This window comes from Armigeres subalbatus, chromosome 3 (assembly GCF_024139115.2).
Source record: "Armigeres subalbatus isolate Guangzhou_Male chromosome 3, GZ_Asu_2, whole genome shotgun sequence".
Taxonomy (NCBI): Eukaryota; Metazoa; Arthropoda; class Insecta; order Diptera; family Culicidae; genus Armigeres; species Armigeres subalbatus.
In genome coordinates, this window is record NC_085141.1 from 391,534,660 (window position 1) to 391,548,170 (window position 13,511).

Here is a 13,511-nt window from a genome sequence, read left to right on the forward strand (position 1 = left end):
GGGTCTTCCGCCAACCATCTTCAGGCAAGTACACTCTTATTAGGATCGGCTCACTGCCTGACATCTCACGTGATTCCAGCCGCAGTGTGATTCGAGAACTTCAGGCCGCTCCGTATATCGTCTTCAGGCCGCTACGATACACCGCATCTGGCAGTTACGCCTGCCAGCGCTCGGCATTCTTCAAACCACATGATACCTGTGTACTAAGGGGGCCCTCCTTATTCGTGCGGTAAGACGCGCGGCTACAAAACAAGACCATGCTGAGGGTGGCTGGGTTCGACTCCCGGTGCCGGTCTAGGCAATTTTCGGATTGGAAATTGTCTCGACTTCCCTGGGCATAAAAGTATCATCGTATTAGCCTCATGATATACGAATGCAAAAATGGTAACTTGGCTTAGAAACCTCACAGTTAATAACTGTGGAAGTGCTTAATGAACACTAAGCTGCGAGGCGGCTCTGTTCCAGTGTGGGGATGTGATGCCAATAAGAAGAACCTGTGTACTACCAGAATGTGAGAGGGTTGCGCACAAAAATTAGTCAACTTCGTTTGGCGTTATCCAGCAGTGACTATGACGTACTCGTTTTCACGGAAACGTGGCTATGAACTGATTATCAAAAGAAGAGAAATTGCTTGTCGTATCTATGAGTATCTTCCGTCAAACTCTAATATGCAGTTACATGTTGCTCATGCGAATGCTGTACGTTCCACAGCAGTTAATTCCTCTAAGTCTGATATAGTTCTATCGAATGTTGACTATAACATTCCATCTTTGCGCTGGAATTTGGATGTCGATGTCAACGGGTACGTCCCTTCCAACGTTTCCACTGACACCGAGCGCAACTTCATGGAAGCAATGTTCACCAATGGCTTGAGGCAAATTAACCATGCTGTAAACATAAATGGAAGACTTCTCGATCTGATATTCACTACTCCCACTCTCTCTGAGATCGTTGCTATAATTGAGTCAACTTCTTCGCTACTGCCAATTGATATCCACCATAAACCAATCATCGTACTTCTTGATATATGACTATTCGGCATGCGACTTCGACCTGATCCTACATCGATTGGATACCATTCCTGCGGTCTGATACAATGAACGGAATGTTATCGGCCCTCCACAAATTCTGGCATATAAAGCAATCATTTCTGCTGCCCACGAAAACTATGTGCACCACGTTCAAGGTTCTGTAAAGGAGAATCCTTCCCGTTTCTGGAACTACATCACAAAGAGGAAGAATGACAACGGCTTTCCCAGTTTGGTGAAGTTTAATGGGACAACTGTGAGAACAAGCAATGAAGCAGCTAACCTTTTTGCTGCGTACTTCGAACATGTTTTCCGTAGAACATCTCTTGTTCTTCGCCAGAATTGTTTTGGTCAAATACCTTCCTACGATATCAGCATCCCATGCTGTCATTTTTCTCCTGATAAGATTAGAACAGCTCTGAATGATCTTGACACATCTAAAGGTCCAGGAACAGCCCATCTTCCTCCCGCATTTTTTAAGAATTACGCCGCTTCGTTGGCGACTCCAATTGCTGCAGTGTTCAACCGCTAGCTCCAATACAGTGTTTCCATAAATCTAGAAGCCGAAATTGCGGGGAACTATCGCTGTTTAAGCAAGGTTTTCGAAAAGCTGATCTACGCACGATTGTATAGAGCCAACAACAATAAATTTGATGTGTTACTTGTCAACCATATCTCTAGAGCTTAAAGCCAAGCGACAAGTCGGTTCCATATAGGGGAACTGTTCCATTGTCCATATCACTGAACATATATTCATCTCATCGCAAAACAGAGAAATACAGCACCAATCTTATCACTTCTTTTTGCTAACATGCGTTCTCACTGCTGACAAAAAATCACAAAAATTAAAAAAACAAATCAAATTCCTTTTCATTGCTTTGTTTTTGATGGGATGGAAATGAGAGCTATGAGATGAAGTGCCGAACCGTTCCCTTATATCGATTTTGCAAAAGCCTTCAACACTGTACCCCATGATATTATTATCGACAAACTGAATAACATAGAATTCCCAGGGAGGAGCACAGAATGGCTGCACTCTTTACCTATCTGATCACAAGACTTTTGTGACAGTGAACTGCAGGCGCTCCAATACCTTTTCAATGACATCTGCAGGGAGCGTCGTCAGTCCTCTAATATTTGTCATCTACGTTAACGAACTCGGTTTCGTGATTTCATCAAGCAAGATTTCATATGTTTTATATGCAGTCAGCACCTGAAATTTTTCTGCATAATTGCATCTCGTACGGATTGTGCTGTTATTCAGGACGACATTAATCGTTTGCTTGTTTGGTGTGGCGACAATGGATTGCGTGCAAACAGTAAGAAATGCATTCATAGCTTTCACATGCTCCGCCAACGCTATCCTGCAGCATTATTACGTTGGACCGGACGGATTGGAACGCGTCATTTAACCTCCCGAGCTATCCAAGTCGTTGTAAGCTGATCGACTTGGGAACTCTTTTCGCCAGGCGCCCAAATATGCAGATTGTTTATCTTTGACCTCCTAATAGGGAATCTGGATTGTCCCAAGCTACTGGAGCTCGTACGTTGTAATGCTCCCTCGCGCAGATTGCGAAACTCGCCTTTATTTGAGATTCCTGAGATTCCATATAACAAACTTTGGCTACCATAATTGTTTTGATTTGTGTTCGCATTCTTTTAACAAAGTTTGTCACAAGCTCGATTTTATTCTGTCCAAAAATGTGTTTAGGATCAGAAAATAAAAATAACTTAGCTATTAAGGAAGCAATCTATGCGTCATGGTCGAAGATGGTGCACTAATAAATAAGTAAACAGTTGAATAAAACATATGTTTTTTTTAATTATAATGAAAGCAATTTTGTCGGACAATAATTATGAACTGTTTATACTTCTAGATTGTATTTAGTTAGTTCACGGAATGTAGAGTAAATAAACTAATTAGTGCGAGTTTTTCCCATGTCATGGACGCAGAGCATTCGCAAAGTCCGAGTTCGTGGTTCTGCTTTGTGCGGTCAGTGATTAATAACAAGCTTGATGGTCTAGTCACTACCGCTTCTCCGTTACAAGCAGGAGGTCATGAAGTCAATTCCAGGCTCGTTCCTATTAAAAAAGTATGGCATGGACTACATTACTTTCCTTAGTGAGTCCTCGATTGATGCTTCAGTTTATCTACCCTAACCAATAAATAAAACTTCCTTTCTTTGGTATTGTAGGGATGCAGGCAGAGGTATTCTCGGTCTCTATAGTAGCAACAATAACTACACTCTAACATTCCCTTCCAACCCAACTTTCCCAACCAACAAGATTTATGAGCTGCTGAAACGTGTACTTCGTGAATAGGTGGCCCATCTCATCCTTTATTCACTTGGATCGTAGTGCAATTTACACCAGTTCTGATCAATCATGAAGTAGCAACCATTGATATGTACAGTCAGTCTAAGCTAAGCTATTTAGTTAGTTTAGTTAGTTTAAAAAGTTTCATATTTTTATTGCTCTTTATTGATTTTTTTTGTGGAAAGTTTTTATTTTTTTGGGGAAAAAATATTTAGTTGAAAAATTTGTAATTGTTTATTGCTAATATTGATTTATTTATGGAAATTTCGTATTTTTTCCGTGGAATATTTTGATTCCTTTATGGAGAATTCTGCTTTTATAATTGCTTTTAAAAGTGCTATGGTAATTTGCCAAATGTTGAACGGCTAATTTCTTCGCCTATTGTTGAACGCACGTGCATTTCTTATGGGCGTTCAACAATAGGCAAGAATTTTAGTCGTTCAACATTTGGCGGTTTCCCCTAATTTATTTTCTTTTTCTGGGAAATTTTCAATTTTTTATGGAAATTTTGCATTATTTTTGGAAATTTTATGTTTACTTATTGTTCATACCCTGATTTCTTTATTGGCAATTTCCTTATTTTTTATGGAAAGCTTCAACATTTTTTGGGGAGTTTTTATTTTAGTCCTTTTCAGGACCGGGTGTGTTTTTTCGAACTGTAACTTTTAAGCTTATTTCGGGAAATGAGACAGCCCCCAAATCGTAACTAAATGTAATATTTGAACCTATCAATCGAATCTATCGAATGCGCAATCATCGTAAAGTATCCAACATAATTGATTTTCAGCTTAGATATGCGAAATTTATGATGTGAAACATGCATCCAAAATCAAGCAGCAGTAATCAAACTTTTCTGACAGACTCGAAGTGGATTCTGTGATGATTAATTCCACCCATTTGATCCCAGGTTACGGTACAATTAAAAGTGCTCTTGTTGTCTGCAAATAGCTTGAGGGTTACATTTTCGTCTAAATACCATCACCAAGGCAGCCCTTCATTGGTGGGCCAGTCACAGGGCCAAACATCCACAAGCCAAATCAATGTTATATATTAAAGATTTCGCTGGACACCGTTTCTGGTTGGAAACCTAATTAAAATGCTACAAGACTGGTATCGTAAACCTCCTTTTTGATTTCTTCTTTGCGTTGCACCTTCCACAAGCTAAAGTCACTCATATATTCGCGGCGCACGGATTTTGCCCGTTTAATGCCCTTCACAATTCCCGCTTGCCTTTGGTTCGTTCGGTTGTGGGCGCATTTACAATCCACTTCTTTGACCGCATGTTTCTGTCCGCCATAGCGCAGTCCACGTCGTTTTCCGTCCCTTCAAATCAACTAATCGCGAACGGCACGTAGCGGAGATTTTTTTGTTTGGCGGCGGCTTCATTCGCGACTCGCGACTGCATTCGGAACGAGTCAGAGTGCGAGGGCAGCGGAAGAAAACGATCGTTAAGCCCTTTAGCAAAACAACATATAAAGAAGGGGCATAAGCAAAAAGTCCAAAAGCGGCAACATGATATACGAGCCGTATTTGGTAACTGGGAGGGAATTCGGACCTCTCTCGCGATCATGTTGCGTCCGTGGGCAGTTCCGAGACGTCGAACTCCACATGTGTCCCCGAAACTGCTGCCACAACATGTATGGGATTCCCGTTGAATGCAATCGTAATATCATCGTACGTTGCACAGTGGGTAAAAAATGTCTGTAACGCAAATAAATGTATTATCTCGGTTTGGTGTAGATAGGATGCGATAAAATTTCGACAAATACGAAACAGTGGGTACTAATTATAAGGTCAAAAAATCATGCGTACTATTATAAACCAGGTGTTGGAATTGAAGTACTATAACGTCTAACATCACACTGAACGAAGCTCGAAAACATAATCTTCTTATCAACAATATCTAAGGTTTCGGAGGACGGACAATATTTTTGGTGAATTATTTGCTACTACAAATATAAACTAATATTAGAGGTCATTCGCAAATTCCTTTAAGCTTTAGGAGTGAAAAAGGGTGTTGAAAATGCTTTACTATTTGTGTTAAATGCCTTACCGGTATTTTTAGCGCATTTTGAAAAAAAAAATCGATGTTCGTAGAGCTACGCATTGTGAGCATCTTGGCCTCGATCGCCGCGGCGAGCTAACGTCCGCGAACCGTCCGACCGGTCCCGCCGTTGCACACGTGGGTAGCCCATATGTGCAAAGTGAAAGATCTGACCAAAAATTAGCGTTTGTTAGATAAACACTCGCGTTGGACAGTAAACTGGTTTTATGAGGGCCCTTCGCCATCACTTGGAGCCCGCGAGCCGATCGGAACGAACACGCGGCATTTTCGGACCTATCAAACGGAGCCCAAACGAAAGGGCAAAAACTGTCTCGCGGCAACAGACTCACCCGAACGGAAGGCAATGGAAGGAAGAGGCGGAGGTTGCATTTTTCTGAAGGTACAAAATCAAGTTGTATCCACGGGGCGCGATGGCTGGAGGCATTATCGCCGCAAACACCGCGAATGCACGAAAGCGGATCAGATCATGACAAGTTGATTGGAGTGCATAGAGAGAGAGAAAGAGCCACGGACCTAAAGGGTCTGCACGTGCTTTTAGATAGAGACTCTTTTTGCCATTTCACTCTGAAATGTTGATTTATTGACCGTTGGGATTAGTGCGACAAGCCAAAAAGCGTCTGATGAAATCTTTGACAAAGATAGAAATGAGAAAAATGATAGTGGATATGGTCGATAGGCGGTTCAACATCCGCAAAGCCAATGTGAAATTGATACCGGTTTTCGTTTGAATTTATCAACATTTGATCCTGAAAAGTAGCATTAGACATTTGGGAGTTTTGATAATCATCTGTCAGCTGTTACATCATGGAATATACAGTAACAGCAAAAAAAAAAAACAGAAATGTCTAAAAATATTCCACATACACAAAAAATCAAGCATACATACCAAACTTTAAACAATTTGATATTCAAATATAACGTCCAATTTTTCAAAAAGACAAAAGATGGGACCCCGTTTTATACCAGAGGTTTATAGATGACCCGATGAGAAGAACTTTCCGCGACTAAGAAAAGTTGCCTTTTTCTGGGAAGAATCAAACACATACTATAGAGCAAATGCGTCCAGACGACTGAAGCCGATCATTAGAAAACGAGGGCCTCAAGAGCGTTTCAAACCTAATCAATTTTAAGACTCTTCGTGGCACTTTTTAGCACTCAGTCCATTGTAACGCTTGTATTAAAATCCCATATTACTCCCACAAGCGATGACATTGCCTTCCTCAAAATATAGCACTTTGAAGAAATAGATCCCACTGTTTGCATTATTGGTAATAACTTAAAAACGCAATGACTAAACTGCCAAATTTTCATTGGGAAATATTTGGACCGGATTCCCAGCGATCATATTGTGACGAACAAATCGGTTAAGAATAAGTGCAAAAAAATGAGTGGGTTTTTTGCGCACATACACACACACACACATATATTCATTACCTCAGTTCTTCTAGCTGAGTCGATTGGTACGTAATAATTTCAGTCAAAAAAAAGTCTTCCAAAAAAAGGGAACATGTAGCCTTTCGGTACACTAAAGATTATTTGAATCAACATAAAGATTTTACTAAACTAGTTTACCACTATTTCATAATTTAACAAAACCAAATAATATCATACTTATTTTCCAATAATCAGAAGCAAAAGAAAATAATTTTAATAATTTGGTCACTTTTTAGTTGCGCCTCCGCTGGTTCCGCCAAGGTCAAACTAAAAGGCAATCATTCGTCAAAATTCAGTATTAAACGGTTTTGATGGCACTGGATTTATGATGCTCAAGCCAAAATGCACGTGGTCAAATGGCTGTCAGTTGACCCAAATAAAATACAAAATTAGTTACTTGGTCGAAATACGTATCTGTCGAAGGTACAATGAAGTAGTGGAATTAAATGAAATAGTTCAACATCGTCTTATGACAAGTTCCAATGTTTGTTAGGTATAAAAATATTATCTAAAAAAAATATAAAAAAAAATATGAAGTTTACATAATTATAAAACATGATGAAAAAAAAATTAAAAATATGGAAGTATAAAAATATAAAAAAATGAAATATTTTAAATTATAAGAATAACAAAATATGATAACATGAAAAAAAACCCAGATTAATCCACCTAGCGGTGATGATGCCTTTCTCGCTCATCATAAAATGTATCTCCGCAAAGTTTGAGACGTCAAAACAGCAATTATCGGGAATAGATCCCATTATTTCCATCATATTTATTTGTTTTTGGTACAAGCTTATTATGTAGACTACCAAAAGATTCCACAGACATCTTGGACAAATTTATAATAAGCATTAGTTAGTTGTTTTTAGTATTATTTTTGAATATGAAATTTTGTTAAAAAATGTGCCAAAACTTAGGCGTAACTGTCAGCAAATTGATGATAGACAAAATCGGAGACACGACCAAATTGAGGCGTGATAAAAATCGAGTCATCACTGTAACTTGTACATATTCATTTTTGGAATGATACAATGTGCAATATTATTAATACAGTAATATGCCGATTATATCACCCACCTGGTGAATTTTGAGGTGATAAAACGGGGTTGTGACAAAACCGAAAAAAAATGTTTCCAATTTTTTAATTCATTTCACAGATATGAATAATTTTAACGCTTGGAAAGGCAAAATGCGTGAATGTACCATTCGTTATTTCTTGTCGAAAATGCTTACAGAATCCCTCGCAGGTACGTACTTAGTCGATAAGTCGAGACAAGTATGATACACTGAAGACGACCTCACAGTTGAGGTCGAAATACTTATCTGCAAAGATAACAAAACTTAGTGGAATTAAATCTTATAGTCTTAGACGGTTGACTGTAATTTGATTTTAAGCAATTATATTTGAAGAAATAATCATTCCGAATGCGCTCAGTTCTGATAGACGCCAGAAAAAGTACTTAATTATTTAATAAGCAATATCTTGACAAAGTTTATATATTGTATCTAGTTATAAAACTTGTAAGGGTCTGTTCACAAATTACGTAACGCAAAAATCCGAGTTTTTGACCCCCTCCCTCCCCCTCGTAACAAAAAGTAATATTTTCGGTACCCCCTCCCTCCCCCATAAATAACGCGTAACTATGAAAATTTTAAAGGCAGATTTTTTTTCCCTTTTCTGAAACAAATGGGTTTTGGTATTTTTATTAACACTATTATACGAATGGTTCATGATCAAAAACCAAGGATAATAAGACTGCAGTTAGTAGAAACGCAAATAGAATCTGCGACCATGACCATTCGAATAGTTTTTGAACATATCAGTTAAATTGAATGTTTACATGGTTGAAGCTGGGTTGCCTCTAATAACTTTGGCTTTGGTTTAGAAGATTTATTCATGAAATACAATACCTACCAATAAAAGCGTCGTTTCCGAGGTCGTTCTATAAAACAATATAATCTGTAGCAATCGTGAATATTCATCGTGACACAAAAATGCCTAGAAATATAGCAACAATGTTTCGATCAAAACTCGCTGTCTCGTAGATTTAGAAAAAATACACCAAAATAGCCTGCTCTGACCTGCTCTGACTACAAAGACTAACATGGTACAATTATGGAAAGTGTGGTAGTGAAGATGATAGGTTGATGCGTATTCATCGTCAAGACATGTCAACGATTACTTCAATCAGTGATTAAAAAACATTTGAAATAAATTTTCAATTCGCGTTATGCGTAACATTTGGTAGTACCCACCCCCTCCCCCACCTTTTGGTGTAACAAACTATAACGCAAGTTGGACCTCCCCACTCCCCCCAAAAGCGTTACGTAATTTGTGAACAGACCCTAATTTAAATAGACTATTAGCATCATTGTAACCATCCTCACCTTTTAAAAAAACAAGCATGTTTAAACGAAAAGAGACAAGAATAGAGCATTTTCTACCAAAATATCCTCGTTTAATAGCGTTTCATATAAAAGAAATGTTTAAACAAACTAGGTTTAAGGCAAAAAATTTCACCTTTTGTCATAGTACCGAAAACCAATAAAAAGACACTTTTTGCCCAACACATCCGTACCAAATCGTAAGCTCAGGAAAAACGTTCTGCTATAATGGAGATTTTTCAAATTGATGTTGCTTTCGTTGGTTTCAGCCCCTATGACGATTGACGGAAATACCTGCCGTGTCCCAAGATCTTATTCAATTTTCTTTTAAGCCTTCGGATAAAAGAGTAGAAATTTGAGTTAATTCATTTGACGATACTTTGAACTACTAGCTCAAAACCCTATGCACGGTTGCGCTTTAGGAGCTAGAGGTAGATAGAAGCGGATTAAACCTAAACGGGCGAATAGCTACTTTTAATTAACCAGGTTATAGCAGAACTCGTTACCCTCAACCTCTCACCAAAATTTGGTTCTAAAAAGTCGAATAAGAATCGCTTACACCGATTTACGTATAATTAGATCCACACAAGGTTCCGTCAACCGAACTATCGAATTAGACCTTTTTGGAAATGTGCGGTGCGGCTGGTTATAATGCGCTAGAACGCGAAATCAATAGGTTTGACAAAGAGATGCGTACACAATAACCAAAATCAATAGAAATTGTCACTGTTGGAATTCAACAAGAGTTATGCACAGGGTTTCAATTTTTCGTTTCAATGAGACCAAAGCAAGCGTTTCTCGGGCCAAGGGAGAATCTGTTTTCGTTGTTTATGGTGAGGATCATCTTTCACTCATCAATCTTTCTCTACAATTAGCCTTGGATGATAAACGAATACCTTGCCTATTAGATGAAAATCCTATTTCGTTTCATCAATGAAACCCACTCACTCACTTTTCGTGAAAATTATCGCAGAACAATTACAAAATTGTATGGCCGCGCCAGGATTCGAACCCAGAATAGAAACAATAATAGCCGTAGGGATGCACTTCCTCTAGACACACCACCAAGCCATCTGTAGGAAAGCATCAAGTTTATTGTTCCACATATGTTCTACTACCATTTGCACTGATGATGCCACGAAAAGACTCGAATATGAAAGAAAAAAACAACGTTTGGCGGCAATCGAAGTGAACGAAAAATGGTTCACTCTCCAGGCTCTTTTTCTTTCCCGAAAAGCGATTTCTCTCCGAAAGTTTTCTTAAGGGAGCATCCTGTGCTCCTGAGATTGAGTGAACGATACGAACCCTGGTTATGCATAATTACTATTGGGAAAAAATAACTATGGCAAAAAATCCAGTCAATTGTGCGATTTGTAATAGGAAATAATAATGATCCGTCAAATGCAATTTGTCGCAAGCAAATCGGTTAGCGTGCCCGAAAAATGAGTGTATTGTGCTATCGAAATAGAAAACAACGGGATAAGATTCCCCCACTTCCAGAATCGAGTATTGATCTACGAGACTGGCGAAGGCTTGGCATCACGGCAGGTGTCCCACAGGCATCAATTCTCGGTCCATTACTGTGGAGCTTGATGTACGATGGCGTGCTGAGGTTGAAGCTCCCACCAGGAGTCAAGTTAGTGGGATTCGCCGATGACGTTACCATGACCGTGTACGGAGAGTCCATCGAGGAGGTCGAATTGACTGCAACCTATTCGATCAGTATAGTAGAGGAATGGTTGCGCACTAACTATTCCTCTACTTATACTCCTCTACTACTAATGTCCCCGGTTCGAAACGAAAAGGAGTGTTGAACGCATGAGTAATGGACACTACCACCGATAACATCGTCGGAAGAATGCGCCTGAGCCCAGAACAGTGGAGAGCTGTCGCAAGAGTGACGCTCAGGTTAGCCGACAACCAACGACGAAGTTGGCGCACGGAACAGCAGCAGGCAACCATTGCGGATATCGGACCATCAGCACTCCGCCGCGGAAAATATATGTCGATTATGTATGAGAACGCCTGTGCCAGCTACCAACGTCTTCAGCTAGCGGCGACTGCGTAGCGGGGAACTCCCGCTTTCGGGGAACTTCTCGTCGGAGTAGGTTAGATCCGCCGTCGGGGACTATCCAATTCGTTCGCGATCGCGAGCGAGGCGGGAGGCTCAACGAATCAGGTGGAGGCTGAATGGTTCAACGGAATGGAAACGGGTGATGATCGTAGTCCCAATACCAAAACAAAACGCGTTCCACTACGGCCACGAGACCTGGACGACGCGTTCTGATGATGCATTTCAACTTGTTTTACACAGCTGTGTGAACAAAATATGGTCCCCAACATGAAATGAGCGAGAACAAAGCGTTTTATAAAACCCCATCGGTGGGGGCAGCCTATCCGAATCAGTTTTTTTTCAACTTGTATACTACCGTCATACGCATATTTGTCCCATCTTTGCTGGGATTTCCTATATACATGGGACAGTTATGCGTATAACGACAGTATACAAGAGCGATAGTTTTGTTTTCATGGCTTGTTATGATTCGAAGAGGTTTTTGCCTCTCTATTGCTTTGTTCGTTATCTATTGAGATTTCTGCAAACCCTGCTTCTAAACGTACGTGACCAATTACAATTACTGTTATATAAGATTTGAATTGTGGCTCAATTAAGATATCAAGATATCAAGTCATAGATTCAATGAACCGAAATCCGTACACTGTGGACGGATTTCGATTCAAGAAGAGTTCATTTTATTCGTATTTTAAACAAGCATAACCAAATAAATGTGTCACATCAGAAAAATAGATACCCGTTTCAGACATAACATATAACAAACATGTTAGTTGAATTAAACTTGTATGATATAGTGACTTGTAACCACGTGACCACGAATGTCGCTTGTTGCAGCTTTCGCCTTCTTTCGAGGGTGTCCATATTGAGCAATTTGCACCGAGCAGGATATAGAGGAAGATTAAGTGGATCACGCCATGATAAGTGACGCAGGGCCATTCGAATAAACCTCCGTTGGACACGTTCAATTCTCAAGTTCCATACAACGTCATTCGAAGTCCAGACAATTGAAGCAGTTTCCACGATAGGTCGAACCAGCGCACAGTACAAGGACTTCAAGCAGTGCGGATCAGTAAAGTCCTTCGCAATTTTCGATATGAAACCCAGTTGGTGGTTTGCCTTGGCTATTATCAACGTATAATGGGCATTGAACGTCAGTTTAGGATCCAACACAACTCCAAGATCAGTAATCTCCGTAACTCTTTGAAGTGTGGTTCCATCAATACTGTAATCAAACAATGATGGGTGTTTTGAACGATGGAAGGTCATAACAGAGCACTTTGGAACATAGCCAATTTGTTCAGGTACCAGGTAATGAACACGTTCAACTATTAGTACTATTAGATATATTTTCAGGTCGTCTGCAAAGATAATTCTGCAGTCCAAACCCAATTTCGATGCAACGTCGTTGAAGTAGAGTGTAAACAGCAGAGGTCCCAAGTTGCTTCCTTGTGGCACGCCAAATAAGTTGCAGAAAGGGGACGAAATGCACGAGTCAATTTTCACACGGAGTGTTCTGCCAGTTAGGTAAGAACCAAGCCACGAAGTGAGTTTGGTCGTTGTTCCGAGGCGGACAACATGATGTTGTGGTCGATCTTGTCGAAAGCCGCCTTCAAATCGGTGTACATAACATCTACTTGAGCCTTGTTCTCCATAGCAGTGATACAAGTGTGAGTGAAGTTGAGCAGGTTTGTAGTGACTAATCTACCCGGGATAAAACCATGCTGATCGGTAGAGATGTAGTTCTTCGATTGGCTAAGAATAACATCACTGACAATTATTTCGAATAACTTTGATGCTGCAGACAAGTTGGTTATTACTCGATAGTTCTTGACATCTTTTCTATCACCATTTTTGTATACCGGAAACATATAGGATTGTTTCCAAATGTCCGGAAAAATGCCGTCGTCCAGTGATCGATTAAAAATGGAGGAAAGTGACTCAGCAAAAACAGCTGCACAGAATACAACAAATGGGATGCCATCAGGACCAACGGAGAAGGAGCTTTTCAACTTTTTGGCAGCAGCATCATTCCAGGAGTAACCCCAAATGTTGTCAAATTAAGAAGGTCCAGAGGTACATTTAATGATGCAGATTCAGCTTCGGCGTCTGTTGCTTGCACTGGCTCGAACACTGATGCAAAAAATTTGGCGAACATTTCACATCGTTCCACGAGTGTACTTGCTTCGTCGTTATCATACATCACATT